A 16,584-nucleotide genomic window follows, 5' to 3' on the forward strand; every position below is an offset into this window, starting at 1 on the left:
TTCATCATTTGCTTGAGGAGAGTTGGCTGGCGAACTTTTGATTTTAGTTGTCCTCCAAAAATGGAATCGGCAAGTGTTGGCGCCATCTTCTCGGCAGAATTGATGATAAATTTGAGAGTCATGCACTGGTTGTGTGGTTTTACCAAGTATGCCCAGTAAGAATCTCAATTCAACTTGGTTAACCTTTTGATTGACTCTACCCTTTCTTGAGCCTTTTGTCTCCAGTTGGTCTATAGTTTCTGTACATTCGGTAGATATCTACATACCACTTGATGATATATCTGATAAATACCACTAGTCTAGAGTTCAAGTTTTGCCTTTCGCCTTCAACGCTTTTTTCCTACAAATTTCCGGGCTTATAGGCGACTGAACGATTAGAGGCTTTCCATCTCAAGGGGTTTTTCTCGGAAACTGCCTCTGTTCCTTGATTCGGGCTTCCCTGGTGTGATTTTCGCCTCTTGCGCGCTTTTTGTTAGAGGATATAAAGATTAAATTTTGTGAAAATAACGACTCTATGAGTTAGTGGTTTTCAGCTTTAAATTCTCTATACGTGATATCAACATTATCTAGTGTCCATTTAACCATGTCTGTGTATGGAAGAATTTTGGGCCTCGTCGCTATCCTGTGCAAGAACGAACATGCTAATTCTGTAATAAACACCTCAAAAGACCCATGTGAGCCTGCAGTAGCTGCAACCTCCATTACCTTGGGATTTTCTTCCTCGAGTAAACTATACATGCCTTCCCAAGTAGTAATACCAACATATTTGTTACAGGTGGTGTCTATGTATAAGGGCGTCATGTCTTTATCTTCAGAACTCGGAGCTTTACTCTTCTTTCCATAATATCCTGAACACTGCTATGTATACTTCTCTACTCTTCGCTCCTGCAGTTTACAAATGAGGTGAGAATAATGATAAGAAAAGGGTGACGAGAAAGCTTTAAATGCGGAAAACATATAAAATATACCACCTTACGTGAAATAGCTCTTTGATAAGATCAAAACTATGTTTCATTAATGATTGCCAACTAACTCATTGATTAACATTAACGTGCATAACCGGGCCTCGGTTTATGGAAAAATCTTTTTTGAACAACGAGCCCTGAATATCTGCGATCAGGCAATTTTGCGATTTTCTTCACAATATCACAAATCGTAGTATCGTAGATCACAATATCGCAAATCCGTTGCATGTGGTAATCATCCGTCAATGTGTTTTTTGCGACATGCAATTTGCAAGATGCGCCATCGCATATCGGTGGTTTAAGGCATTTTAGCGTAAGTGATGTTTGAGGCATGCGATGCAATGAGGGTCTTTTGATGCGTGATTTCGCATCACGATTTCACAATCTTAGAATTCCGCTTGTAGGAAGGCATCCATTACCCTTTTTGCAATGCAACATGCTTTAAGGAGTGATTTTATTCCAACTTATAATAAAACTTATGTCTTTTTAGATTTTTCGAGGGTATTATCCTAAGTTTATGATAGTAAGCTTTATTGAAAAAGGAAATATAAGCATTAATCGATTTTTTAAAATTTTGAATAAGGGTCCCCACTTATTTAGTATTAGTGATAAAACTAAATAAGAAGGGGGGTTGTTGCTTGCCACAACAATTGGCGATTCACTTGGAAGAACCAGTTATCTATGCTTTTCTTTTGAATTTTCTAAACTTCCAAAATAGAAAATTTTCTAGAAAATCAAACTTTATTATAGAAAGATAAAATACATTGTGCTTTTAGCTATCTATGATAGTTTGCTTCTTCTATGTTAAATTTGGTTATTTACTTCCTAGAGCTAGTCATTGTATCTACATTAGTCACTACTTGGTTTATAAAGATAAAAACAAAGCCTTCTCTGTAAATCAGTGTTAAATTTTCTCATTTGTCGTAGGTAGAGCCTCTGCTACTAGCAGGCATTTATAGCCTCGACAAGGTTACCTGTTACCCAGCAATGATCCTGTATCCCACTTGGAGAAATATACAATTTTCAAAGATAAATCCATATCTACACTTATTGCTTTCATTTTCTTTTAATCCTTAAAGAACAATGCTTTGGTTTGGTAGCCAAATTATGACAGTGCCACTCAATTGATTTATAGCTTTGCTAAATAAGATGACTTGTGATGAGACCCCTTGTCTTTTGATTGCAACAATCTTGAGTCATTGCCCTGTTGTGGTATGTAGTTTTGGAAAAGTTAGCAAGCTATAATATCTATGATCATGATAAGTCGGCTCGTGATGAGACCTCTTATTCTTTAAGTTAAAGTGTATTACTGGATTATTCCTTGAAGCTCGTAATTCCCTATGTGGGGAGGAAGTCATTGTTTCCTTAAGAATAACTCTGGACGAAAATGGTAGAGTTTTTGGAAAGAGCTTTTCTACAAATAATCTTCGTTTTGTTATTGATACCTTTCATTTGACTGATATAAAACAAATTCTCACTAAAGGTCACTTTTTCTCAAAATTTACAAGGTTGAAACTAGTATCATATTCAGGCTTATAGTCTTTGACTATATCTTTGAATAATAATGACCAATTTTCTAAATCATTTATATTTATACAAGCGAGAAAACAAAAACTAAAATAAATACTTGTCTTTTTCATGAATTCCAAATGTAACCATTTACAACTGGTTTTATTATTAAAATAAAGGAAAAACTAATCTACAAAAATATAGAAGAATGATCTCCTATGGAAAGTATTTTTTTAGGATCTGTTCGTTAATAGGTAAAGATTCTCTTTTTCCTGTTAAATCCTGTAACATAAAGGTAGATGGACCTATGATTTCTGCTATTTGGAAAGGGCCAAGCCACATTCGTTGAAATTTCGTATGTTTGCCCTTTTTCTCGTGAGCCTTGTCCCATTTTAAAACTAGATCTCCGATATGAAAGTCCTTTCTGGATATCATGTTTGAATCAAAAGAAGCTTTTACTAATGCTTGGTGATGAGCATGAGTTATTTTAGCCTGTTCTTGTTGCTCTTCTAGCTTAAGGATTTGCGGCAGCCCTAGTTGTAAGGAAGAAGCTGATGCTTCATCAATATATTGAACTAAGGCCAAAGAGGGAATTGCTATATGAGTTGGAAGAACCACTTCTTTCCCATAAAATAAATTAAAGGGAGAAGTGCCAATAGAGGCTTTCTGCATTATTCGGTCTGCCCATAAAGCATATATTAAAGACTTGTGCCAATTTTTGTGAGTTTGATCAATGGTTCACTTAATGATTCTAATTAAGTTTTTATTCATAGATTCAGCTAATCCATTCCCCTGTGGGTAATAATTGGCAGAGTATTTAAGCTTAAAACCTCTTTTGAGTGTAAATTCAGTCATAACATTGCCAGAAAAATATGATGCATTATCAAACATCAAAGCAGAGGGTAAACCAAACCTGGTGATTATGAACTGATCTATGAAATCAATGATGTGTTCAGCATTAGCTGTCTTGAGAGGAGCTGCTTCTACCCATTTAGTAAAATAATCTGTAGCTGTAAGGATATACCTATGTTGTTTAGAAGAATGAGGAACGATCTCACCTATTATATCCAATTCCCATTGATCAAAAGGTTGTTCAATGTTGACTGGTTGCAAAGGTAACGATGGTTTCTTTTGTCTCCCAACAACATTTTGACAAACTTGACATTTCCTTATGTAGCTATGCTTTTCTTTGAATAGTGTGGGCCATTAATAGCTTGCTCAGAGGATTTTATCTGTAGTAGCATCTCCAGCATAATGTCCACCTGCTGGTCCATCATGGAGTTCCTGCAACACCTTTTCAGTTTTAGATTTCTCAAGACATCTAAGGAGAATAGAATCATAATTCATCCTAAAAAGTACATCGTTCACGAGCTGATATTGCTTAGCCTTCAACCTTAGAGCTCTTTTCTTTGTATAATCGAGGTTTGAAGGGGCATATCCATTCTTTAGATAAAATATGATATCAGCGTATAATTAATCAACATCATTTAGGCTTACCTCGGACATTTGTATCTCTGCAGATGGTATTTCAGAAATAAGCGATGATCCAGCCAGCATTTTGCAAAAGCCTCAACCTTTTACAATATTTGCTGGTTTAATTTCAATGTTATATTCTTGTAATGCGGTAACCCAATTGGCTCTTTTCTCACCCACATCTTTCTGTGCTAAGATATTTCTTACCACTGGAAATGACACTATGATTTTTGTATGGGTTTTAAGTAGAAAGGGTCTGAAATATTTTATCACTTTGAAAACAGCATAAGCTTGTTTCTCTACATCTGAATAATTTAACTCAGCCCCTTGTAGATTTGAACCGAAAAAAGAAATTGGGGCTTCTGCCTTGTCTTGATTTGCTTGAGTGAGTATTGCAGCATATGACCTATCAGAGGCAAATGTATATAAAATGAAAGGATCAGAAAAATTTGGAGTTGCTAAAGATGGAGCATTAACAATCGCTTGTATGATTAGATTGAATGCTTCATATTCGTCTTGGCCCCATTTGAAGATTGAGTTATTTTTAATCATTCCTTGTAAAGGAGATACGATTCTTGAAAAATCTGGAACAAATCTCTTTACAGAATTAATCTGGCCAAGGAAAGATTACATAGCTTTCTTCTTGTGAGGCAAAGGTATTTTGGAAATCTCCTTGATTCTGTCGGGATCAATATGGATTCCAGATTTTGACACTATAAATCCAAGAATTTTTCCTTCACTTAATGCAAGAAAAGGACTTTTTTGGGTTAAGTGAAATTCCATACCTTTGACAATGCTGGAAGATCTGTTTTAAATCTCTGAGATGATTGCTTCGCTTCTTGGAATATACAGTTATATCATCCAGGTAAATTACTATTGATTTGTTTACTAATCCCTTAAATGCGATGTCCATGGCCCTTTGGAATGTGGCACCAACATTTATCATACCAAAAGGCATCTTTTGATATGCATAAGTACCCCATTTGGTTCTAAATGTGGTCTTTAATTGATCATCGAGATGGACCAAAACTTGGTTGTAGCCGGAGAAACCATCTAAGAAGGACATTAATTCTGATCCTGCAACTGCCTGTAATATTCGCTCCATAGGAGGAAAAGGAAAATCATCTTTTTGGCAGGATTTGTTAAGATTTCAAAAGTCAATGCAAATTCTAATGTCTCCGTTCTTCTTTCTAACGAGAACCATGTTGGAAAACCATTTAGAATGTTGAACGGGAAAAATGATTTTGGCTTTCAATAACTTATTGAGCTCAATTTTGATTTGGTTTTCTAGATTAGGATGGATCTTTCTCAGCTTCTGCTGGATAGGTTTTTCATCGTTTATCATTGGGATAGTATGTTGGATGATAGAAGTGTCGTAAGTCTTAAGTTCATCGTAGTTCCAAGCAAAGACACTTTTGTATTGTTTCAAGAGACGAACATATGCTAATTTTTCTTCAGGATCTAGGCCAAGGCCTAGGTTGATATTCTGTGGCTTGATATCAGTTCCTAGATTTACTAATTCATAGTTCAGAGTTGAACTTTGAAGTTTTGAATTGGTAGATATTTCAAATCGATCTTTCAAATCATATAAGTCTTTCAATTTGACTATTGACTTTGGCAAAGTATTATTAGTGTTATCTTATTGCAATTATCTGTCATGTTGGTCCTCATCAATTATCTGATTGGTGTAAGATCCCTCAGATGTGAGGAAGCTTACAATATCAGGATCATCATTGAAAATTCTCCAATTGGTAATGTTATCAAGAATCAAGGGTCTAAAGATTAATTCGATTGAAAATCTATCAGGGCTATAGTCTTATGAGGGAATGAGCTTGGAAGCTACATTTTCCAAGAGGTCGGCACTAGCATTCTAGAGTTTAGGAATTGATGAAATATTAAATGATATAAAATGTTCAGTCAAATCTTGTACTAAAGAATGGTAATGCTTTAAATGACCTGATAGATAATGTATAGTATTCCGTACCTGTCTGATAACAATTTCATAATCTCTGAAGACTTGTAGATATTTGATGTCTAATTCGATTGCTTTGTATAATCCTTGGACTAAAGCCTCGTATTCTGCAGTATTATTGGTGTAATCGAACTTGAGTCTACAAGTTAGCATAATTTTGTTTCCCTCTGGACTGATTAATACGCATCTTGCTCCTGCTCCTTTGTTAGACTTAGAATCGTCAAAAAATAACTTCCAAAATAAATATTTATTTACAGGACTATCTATAAAATTAATACATTTAGAACTATATGTTTGAGAAAAATTTTCTACTTGAGATAAAACAAAATGTTTTAAGTAAGGTGAAATGTGAGCATTAAAATTTCCTAAGAAAGAATCAATAGAATAATTGCCAATAATATTATTGTTGTATGCTACCGGTTCATTTTCTCCTTCCAATTCTGTTACTATGTATTTCTGATGTCTTTCTGGCTCAACCTTTATCTGATTTGGTTTACCATTTTAAGGGAGCCACATGTGCGACCAATCGGTTGCAAAGTATCCATGAAGTTTTTCTGACCAATGTCTGCTAAGAATTAAGCCATAAAATTTTGGAATATTTGCAACTAAAATGTCGATAATTTGACATACTTTTGGATTAGATGACAGCCTTATGGTAACCTGATTTAATTCACCGATCACTTCAGCTTGTGACTGATCCAGCTGCATTATGCACACACCAGATTTTTGAGGTTGAACGTTCAACTTTGCACATATCGATTTAGGTATGACAATGGATGAAGCCCCAGAATCATCTAAGCAATTATGCAAATTTTTGTTGAAAACTTCATAAGTAAGAAGAAATGGGGGAGTATGAGATCTTGACTTTCCTACAATTAAAGCGATATCATTTGGATCAACTTAATTAATCACATTAGTTGGCTGTCTTCCCATCTCATGGGAAGCTTGAGAGATTATAGCAGCGAGCAGAGGTGCAACTGGTACTGCATGTAATTCTTTCAAAAGTACCTTTTGCTGATGTTTTAACTTGCTCAATTCAGAAAAAAAAGTAATATTAGCCTTAGTCTTCTTCATGTCTTCTATGATATTATACACCATTTCATCCAAAACAATCAATGTTTTAGATGGAGTTGGTGGATCTGTTTGGACTGGGCTTGTTTGAGTCGCTTTGGATATCGTTTTCTTGGCTACGACTTTATCCTTAGGCATTGAGCTTGCGCTCTTTGGCTTAGGAGTAGGTTGAGGAGGATTGAGTTGATTTCTACTTCTAGTACTGACCGGCGATGCCTCTTGATCCTCTTCATCTGGTAGGATGAAATCCCACATACCTTGTACCTCTACAACTTCTTCTTCATCGGTAGGCTCTTTGGTAGCAATTTCCTCTTCTTCTTCTTCTGATTCAACATTGGTAATAGCGTTAGGAGGCTTTGAATCAGTCGAAGGATTTCTTCTATAAGGCTTGTATGGTTTTTTAGAAGAAGTCTCTGCTACTTGTTTCTTAATGTCAACCATTTCGCTAGACATGGTTTTCAAAACTTTCTGCAATCCTTCTAAATCGAATGGATCTTTAGATTGTTTTTTTCTTGGGATCTTCCTTAAAAGTAACCTTCTTAGATTTTCATTCATCAACGATATTTTTCTTTTCTAAGGCTATGATATGTTTATCTACCGCTATTGCTTCCTTCATATTGTCAATTAAAGTTGTTTTATTAGCCCTATCAACGAAGATTGCTATGTTTGATGGTAAAGCAGAGATGTACTATTCACTTCGGACTTCTTCTCCAGGCTTAGAAGCAGTAGGAATTTCGTTCAATAATTTATTGAAATGTGAGTTAAAATCTTTGATAGGTTCCTTTGACTCAGTCCTAAGGTTAGACAGGTCATTGTTCAATGTCACGATAGACCTGTCATCACCAAACTTAGTCAAGAATTGTTCTTGGAAAATATCCCAACTAGTAATAGATTTAGATGGTAATGAGAAATACCATGATCCGGATGCTCCTTGCAAAGTGTAAGGAAAGAGTCGGACGACAGCATCTTCATTAGTAACTCCATTGAGATTTATAGATAACATACAGTTGTTTATATGTTCTTCCGCTAGCATGCCTGCTTCAGTATTAAACTTAGGCAGCCATTTTTCGGGATGGGCCGTAATTGACGCAAGGGCGCAGGCATTAAGACTGCCCCTGGGTTATTCCATGGAGATTGGGCCATCGCTGAACTGCTAACAGAGGAAAGTGCAGAAGATGATCCCTGCGGTTGGGAAGATGAGGATATTACAGTTCCAGATGATTGAGAAGGAGATGTCAAAGTTCCAGTGGACTGGTGGACAATAATCTGAAGTGGAGGGGTGGATGGTTGACTTCACGGTGGAGAGGTTGAGATGGATGATGATGATGAAAGAGTCTCGCTATCAAATCCTTTAGGTGATTTCCTTGCTCTCTTCCTTGTAAGTAGAGGTAATTCAATTGTTACGATACCAAACTTTTCGCTCTTTAATCTGGTGAGAGGATGAGCAGGTTTATATTGCAAAGTCACACTGCCTTGAGACTTATCAGATCTTTGAGGTGATATAGAAAATCACTGAAGTTTATGAATCAAAGATTCAACTTCAGGAGGTTCAATAGTAGATTTCTCTGAAATGTCAGGGTTTGTAGCAGTGGTTGTTGTTCTTTCGACTTCTCGCTCAAGACTTAAAGATTCTAAATGCGATGGAGAAGTCGAAGGATATGGTGAGGGTGATTTACTTTCAGAATGGTATTTAGATTTAGATTTACTTGCCATTCATTGTTCGGGGCCCTCCTTCTAGTGCCCAATATGTTGAAGCCTTGAAAATCGAGTCTACAAGGGGGATACCCACCTGGTCCGGACCTTAGTTAGCAACTCCTTTTCCGTTTGGTATGGTGGGTCCGACTGGGGATATGGGACTAGTTTCCCAATATGTGTGCGTGTGTTGACAATTGATATTTCTTTTCTAATAATTCCTAAGTAAAATGCTTTTATTCTAAATCTAATCTAACAACATGCAATTTTATTCTAATAAATAGAAATATATAATTCTAAACTAACCTGGGATGTAATCTTTCCGTTATGCGATCTAAAATGATTTCAGATAACAGTTGTTAATAAATATCATTCAACTGCTATGAGAAAAGAATTCAATAAAGATAAACAATTTCATATAAAAAGTTAGACAAAACAGTTGTGAAAAACATATCGCATAATAAGCTACTGATATATTAAACACAAATAAATAGCTATCACCATACAGAAGTGCCAAATGATAACTCAAGCATTCACACATTTATATATAAATAACTGAACATGAATATCACCTTAACACATAAGCAGAAATAGTTAAGAGATAAAAGTACCATTTATAACTAGTTCTACTCATGAGTTTCAAGCAATAATGATTTATCTCTTCTTAATCCAACATCCACTAAGAGTACAAAAATGCAACATTAGTAGTAGATATTAAACGCAGATATCAATAAAACTTGTTCCATTCATTCATCAAAACCTCCTTGAACAGTGCAAAAGGGCATGTTATGAGGGCAAGTTTTTTGACAAATTTCAGGACCATTCTCTAAATGCATAAGAAGGGTTTAAATACTATTAACTAAATCTAAAAATAATTTATTACAAAAATGTAGGATGTGGTTTAAATGACCATCCTCATTTCAGGGAAAAATAAAGCAAAATTAAAACTAAAACTTAATCTAAAACTAAAACTAAAACTAACAACTAACTATTTGTGTATCTGTTCCTTGTAATCGCAAGCGTTAAACATTTTCTTGAGGAGAGTTGGCTGGCTGACATTCGATTTTAGCTGTCTTGTGAAAACAGAATCGACAAGTGTTGGTGCCATCTTCTCGGCAAAATTGATGATACATTTGAGAGTCATGCACTGGCTGTGTGGTTTTACCAAGTATGCCCAATAAGAATCCCAATTCAACTTGGTTAACCTTTTGATTCACTCTGCCCTTTCTTGAGCCTTCTGTCTCCAGTTGGTCTGTAGTTGCTGTACATTCGGTAGATATCTACATACCATTTGATGATATATCTGATAAATACCACTGGTCTAGAGTTCAAGTTTTGCCTTTCGCCTTCAATGCTTTTTTCCTACAAATTTTCGAGCTTATAGGCGATTGAGCAATTAGCGGCTTTCCATCTCGAGGGGTTTTGCCTCCTCTGTTTCTTGATATGGGCTTCCCTGGTGTGATTTCCGCCTCTTGTGCGCTTTTTGTTAGAGGATATAAAGCTTAAATTTTGTGAAAATAACGACTCTGTGAGTTCGTGGTTTTGAGCTTTAAATTCTCTATACGTGATATCAACATTATCTAGTATCCATTTAACCATGTTCGTGTATGGAAGAATTTTGGGCCTCGCCGCTATCCTGTGCAAGAACGAACATGCTAGTTTTGTAATAGACGCCTCAGAAGACCCGTGTGAGCCTGCAGTAGCTGCAACCTCCATTACCTTGGGATTTTCTTCCTTGAGTAGACTATATATGCCTTCCCATGTAGTAATACCAACATCTTTGTTACAGGTGGTGTCTATGTATAAGGGCATCATTTCTTTATCTTCATAACTCAGAGCTTTACCCTTATTTCCATAATATCCCGAACACTGCTATGTATACTTCTCTGCTCTTCGCTCCTGCAGTTTACAAATGAGGTGAGATTAATGATAAGAAAAAGGTGATGGGAAAGATTTAAATGCGGAGAACATATAAAATATACCACCTTACGTGAAATGGCTCTTCGATAAGATCAAAACTATATTTCATTAATGATTGCCAACTAACGCATTGATTAACATTAACACGCATAACTGGGCCTTGGTTTATAGAAAAAGATTTTTTGAACAACGAGCCCTGAAAATCTGCGATAAGGCGATTTTGCGATTTGCTTCGCAATATCGCAAATCCATTGCGTGTGGTAATCATCCATCAATGTGTTTTCTGCGAGATGCGACTTGCAAGATGCGCCATCGCATATTGGTGGTTTAAGGCATTTCAGCGTAAGTGATGTTTGAGGCATGCGATGCGATGAGGGTCTTTTGATGCGTGATTTCACATTGCGATTTCGCAATCTTAGAATTCCGCTTGTAGGAAGGCATCCATTACCCTTTTTGCGATGCAACGCGCTTTAAGGAGTGATTTTATTCCAAATTATTATAAAACTTAAGTACTTTTAGATTTTTCGAGGGTATTCTCCTAAGTTTATGATAGTAAGTTTAATTGAAAAAGGAAATATAAGCATTAATCGATTTTTTAAATTTTTGAATAAAGGTCCTCACTTATTTAGTATTAGTGATAAAACTAAATAAGAAGGGGGGTTGTTGCTGGCCACAACAAATACTCATATTATAGTACACACGTTATGTCATTAGAGTATAGATTGATATGATGAGAGTTGTACAAATTGTACACATGTTATTTTTCCATTTTTTTTCAAATTTATATTTTTCAAATTATTTTTTTTAAATTAAAAAATATAACCCATAAAAATTGTCTATTAAATAATTTACACCAATGAGAAATTGATTTTTTGAATTTAATTACAAACCATTTGTATTTATGGTACATAGTAATTAATATATAATGTTATTTTTCAAATTATTTATATTTATTTTACATAGTAATTAGTGATATAGTACATAGTAATTAATAATAGAGTACACAAAAGTCAATTCTTGCCATCATTACACAATAAGAGGGGAGATATTTATGAGATAAATAGAAATAAATTCTATTTAAAAATAATAAATTTAATTCCATAATGTTAAAGTTTGGATAGAGTTCAAATTTTTTTAGTCAAAGAAAAACTAATAACAAGTCAATAAAAAACTGAATACGTTATATCTTGCTAACAACAGATACAGATATAACAACAAATATCCATATCATATCCCTATTTTTTATTATTTTAAATACAAATAACAAAAAAAAATCTTATTATTATTTTTAATACAAATTGTTTGATTAATTTTTTTATTTTTTAATTTTTATGGTAGAGATTGTTTAATGAAAACAGCGTTCTCCTTTATCAAGGACTTCCAAGATAAATTGATATGGAATATTATGAGGACATTTATTGTCACAATTACTTAATACACTTGTAATTATACTAATGATACTACGTAATAAATACTATGGTAGAGATTGTTTAGTGAAAACAACTTTCTCCTTTATCAAGGACTTCCCATAAATTGATATGAAATATTATGAGGACATTTATTGTCACAATTACTTAATAAAGTTGTAATTATACTAATGATACAAAGTGATAAAAACTAAAATTTTAGATTAGGTGAATATTATATTTTCAATAATTAAAAAGTTATATATATATTTAAAGTATACTTATTTTTATTTTTATATCTCACAAAAAAAAATATTTACATATATCTTTTTACTAATGATACTAAGTAATGGATATTATTTTTTTCAATAATTAAAAAATTACATATATATTTAAAGTATACTTATTTTTATTTTTATATTTTAAAAAAAAATATTTACATATATTTTTTTGGTTAATCATATTTACATATATCTTTTAATTTGGGCAATCATTCACATTCCTACTGAATATATCTATTTTTTTAGGTAATCATTCAGATTCCATGTCAATCCAAAACCTCGTGAGTTATAATTCCATTTGTCTTTATATTAAATAATAAAATGAATTTCAGTAAAAAATAAAACATAAATATTAATATTTAAAAATTATATTAATATATTATCATGAATATATAATTATCTATAATTTATATTAGATAATTCAAAATAATTAAAAAAATAAATCTTAAACATCAACACTGAGATATTTCTTAAAACTATTTTTGTGAGGCTAAGAATTTGTTTTCTTGAGACATAAGGAAACATGTTAACGACCTAAGACCTAGAGGCATGAGGTAGGAGTGATTTTTGTTGGGCAAAGAGTTAGTTTTCTTCAGACGTAAGGAAACAGGTTAATGACCTAAGTCCTAGAGGCATCAGGTTAATGACCTAAGTCCTAGAGGCATCAGGTAGGAGTGAAAGGAGACGTAAGGAAACAAGTTTACCGTCTAAAACCTAGAGGCATCAAGTAGGAGTGAAAGCCTACCTCTCACAGATTAATGGCAGGCTATTCAAGGTGGTGTGGTTTTCCTTGAATAGCCACGATGAGTCAGCCTCATTGCAAATAACAACTGGGTAAAAGCATGTTAATGTGTCTCATTATATGGCAAAAGCAAAAAAGTACTCAAATAAAAAAAGATAAAAAAAAAAATATATAAAAATATCAATTAAATGAGTTGAGTTTCATACTTGTTAATTATAAAAAATAAATGCTAAATTTGTAACAAAGCTAACTCACAAGAAATTTTGGTAAAAGCTATAGTGAACCTATTTAATGGGTTTAGAAAATATAAATAATGTTATAAAAAGTAAATACTAAATTTGCAAATAAGTCAACTGATAGTAAATATTAGTAAACGCTATGGTTAATCACTCAAAAAATATAAATAACTTGATGTAAAGTTAAATGAAATGCTAGAACTCTTTATTTATATATATATATATATATATATATATATATAGAAGTAGAATTTCTAAACAAATAATTTTATATATTATATTTTGAATAATATAAAATACGTTATTATAATCATAATTAAAAATTTTATTATAAAAAATATAAAATATATTTTAAAAAATTTCAAAAAATAATTTTAACATTTTGTTGTATGTTATTTTCAAATTTCTATTAAAAAAAATGATTTTATAAACTTGAAAGGGTAGTTTCTTGGGTCGCGGTTTTATATATACGAAAATATGATCATTTTTACTAGTATTTTAATAATAATTAAAAAATATGCTTACTTTTTATTTTTAAATTTGTTTAGCAATCTTTAGAATGTTTACAACACATCTCTTAAAGAAATTGGAATTAAAAAACATAAATCAATAGAGAAATGGGGGGTCGCGATTTTGTCACTACTTAAAAATTTCTGTAAAATATTAATGATACCTTTTAAAGAAAATGAATAAATTAGATAAAAATTATATATGAAATTTTAGAAAAAATATGACATGAAATTGAATTTAAATTGACATATTTTGTCTTCTTTTACCACCACCTAGTTTTTGATGATTTTGTGAATTTAAGAGTAAACATTCGAACTCCATTTATTTTTATAAAACTTCTTTGCCACAAAAAGGAAAAAAGTGATACACATTAACATGCTTTTACCCAACTAGAAATAGTTGTTCTCATTCGCAGATAACGATGAGAAATAGTTGTGCTCAGTACTAGTTTGACAACTAAATTATAATAGATTTTCCCACCTTGTAAAAAAACACTAAAAAATCATATTAACATATAATCATAGATTATTTCCATATTGAAAATTGAAGAGATATAAGGGTTTTTAAATGAAACACACCATGCAACATTAATTCCAAGTATTGTTTTACCTCTATCTTGTGTTATGCCGGTAGTACCGTAAAATTATTTATCTTTCATCAAAAGTGAAAAATGTGATTAGGTGATTAGGTTTGGCTCTTATTTGTATAATAAAATTTGTTATCATTTATCAAATTATTAAAAATGTAGTTAAATATATAAAATTCATAAATAATTTAGATGTAAAATAATCATAAATAATGATTATATAATCAATTGATTTGCATATCCGAATTTTTTAAACCTTTGTCATATTTTTTATATAACCTTACTCATTTACCATAGATATATTTAACAACTCCCATTAAGAATCAATGTCAATGAATGTTGTCATGAATCACATAATACCCTTTGTTTATATAATGACAAACTCAACAATGTGTTTTAATAAAAAAATCCAGTAGTATTGTAAAAGTATTTATCTTTCATCAAATTGTGAATATGTGATTAGATTTGGCTCTTAAGACAAAATTCGTTATCATTTATTAAATTATTAAAAATACTGTTAAATATATAAAATTCATAAATAATTTAAATATAAAATAACCATAAATAATGATTATATAATCAATTGATTTGCATGTCTGAATGTTTTGAAACCTTTGTCATACTTTTTTATATAACCTTACCCATTTACCATAGATATATTTAACAACCATTCAGAATCAATGTCAATGAATGTTGTCATGAATCACATAAAACCCTTTGTTTATACAATGACGAACTCAACAATGTGTTTTAATAAAAGAATTCGGACACAGAGTTTTAATAATATAAGAGGCAAACACATTTTATATTTAAAATCAACATCTTTATTCAATGGTGTACAAATCAACACCCTTTGTTTATACAATGACGAACTCAACAATGTGTTTTAATAAAAGAAATTATACAATGACGAACTCAACAATGTGTTTTAATAAAAGAAATTGGACACACAGTTTAATAATATGAGAGGCAAACACATTTTATTTCTAAAACCAACATTTTTCTTCAATCATGTACAAATCAACATAGATTTGTTATAATACGGATTTAAAATGATTTAAGAGATCAAATTTCATTCAATTTTTTTAGAGTGTAAAATATAATGCATTATTTTATATAGTTTAAATTGTATTTTTAAATGTTAAATAGAGTATATATAGAATTAAATAAAAATTTTATCTATAAAAAATTATTTTATTTTTATATATATAGATGTATATGAAGTTGACATTGACATAAATTAATTAATAGAGATTGTCAAATAGTTTATTTAAATCTCTTATTGAAATATTTTTGAAAAGTATAAAATTTAATTATTTAATTCACACATTTTTTACTTCGAATTAATTTACTATATATATATAGCCAGTATTATTTTTCTATTTAAAACACAATTTTTATTTAAAAAACACATAAAAATAAACAAACTTACACATTCCTCACAATAGAAAATAAAAAATAAAATAAACCTCAGCCTCTTGATTGACATTAGTATAAACCTAATTCCAACAAAATTACAAAGTCACTAACTCTCACAAAAGCCCGTTTTGTAAACACTCATAGTTAACTCTGACGTGAGGTGAGACTAAGAATATATCTATTGGGCCGAATCCACTAAGGGTTTAGCTGAGAAATACAAGGGTTTTTTATAACTTGTTTCAAAGTTGACACCAAAATATTCCCTTCCAAACTTAACACGTCACTTTTTAAAATTAAATACATGTGGTTCACCATTAAATCGTCTCAAATCATAAACGTTATTGAAAAATCTCATAACAAAAACTTTTACTTTGCTTCATAAAGTAAACTATTTAATAATATCCTATTAATGTTGATGTGAGGCCATTCCCTTCGTACATGTATGGACATAGTAAAAACTTTTACATTACTTTGAAGTAAACTATTTAATATCGAATTAGCCTTGATGTGAGGCTACCCGCTGCGTACATGTATGACCATGACCTTTTTGTGAGAGTACATATTACCCCTTTGATTCTTACACCACTTCGATGAAAATGATAGGAATTACGACCATGCACATAATATTGAAATTTGAATATAATTTAAAACCAACCTACCAAGTTTGTAGCAACTTGGTATGTCCTTTCATTTTAAGTGTCATGATCGGTGAGATGACAGAGTGGTTGGAAGAGTGGGATATTATTTCCTTTACCTCATTTCAAAGACTATCTTGGTTTGTCTTTCTATTCCATCCTTTAAG

Source organism: Pinus tabuliformis, chromosome 5_1 (genome assembly GCF_031772625.1).
Source record: "Pinus tabuliformis cultivar Carrire ecotype Pingquan chromosome 5_1, CPIR1, whole genome shotgun sequence".
NCBI classification, from domain to species: domain Eukaryota; kingdom Viridiplantae; phylum Streptophyta; class Pinopsida; order Pinales; family Pinaceae; genus Pinus; species Pinus tabuliformis.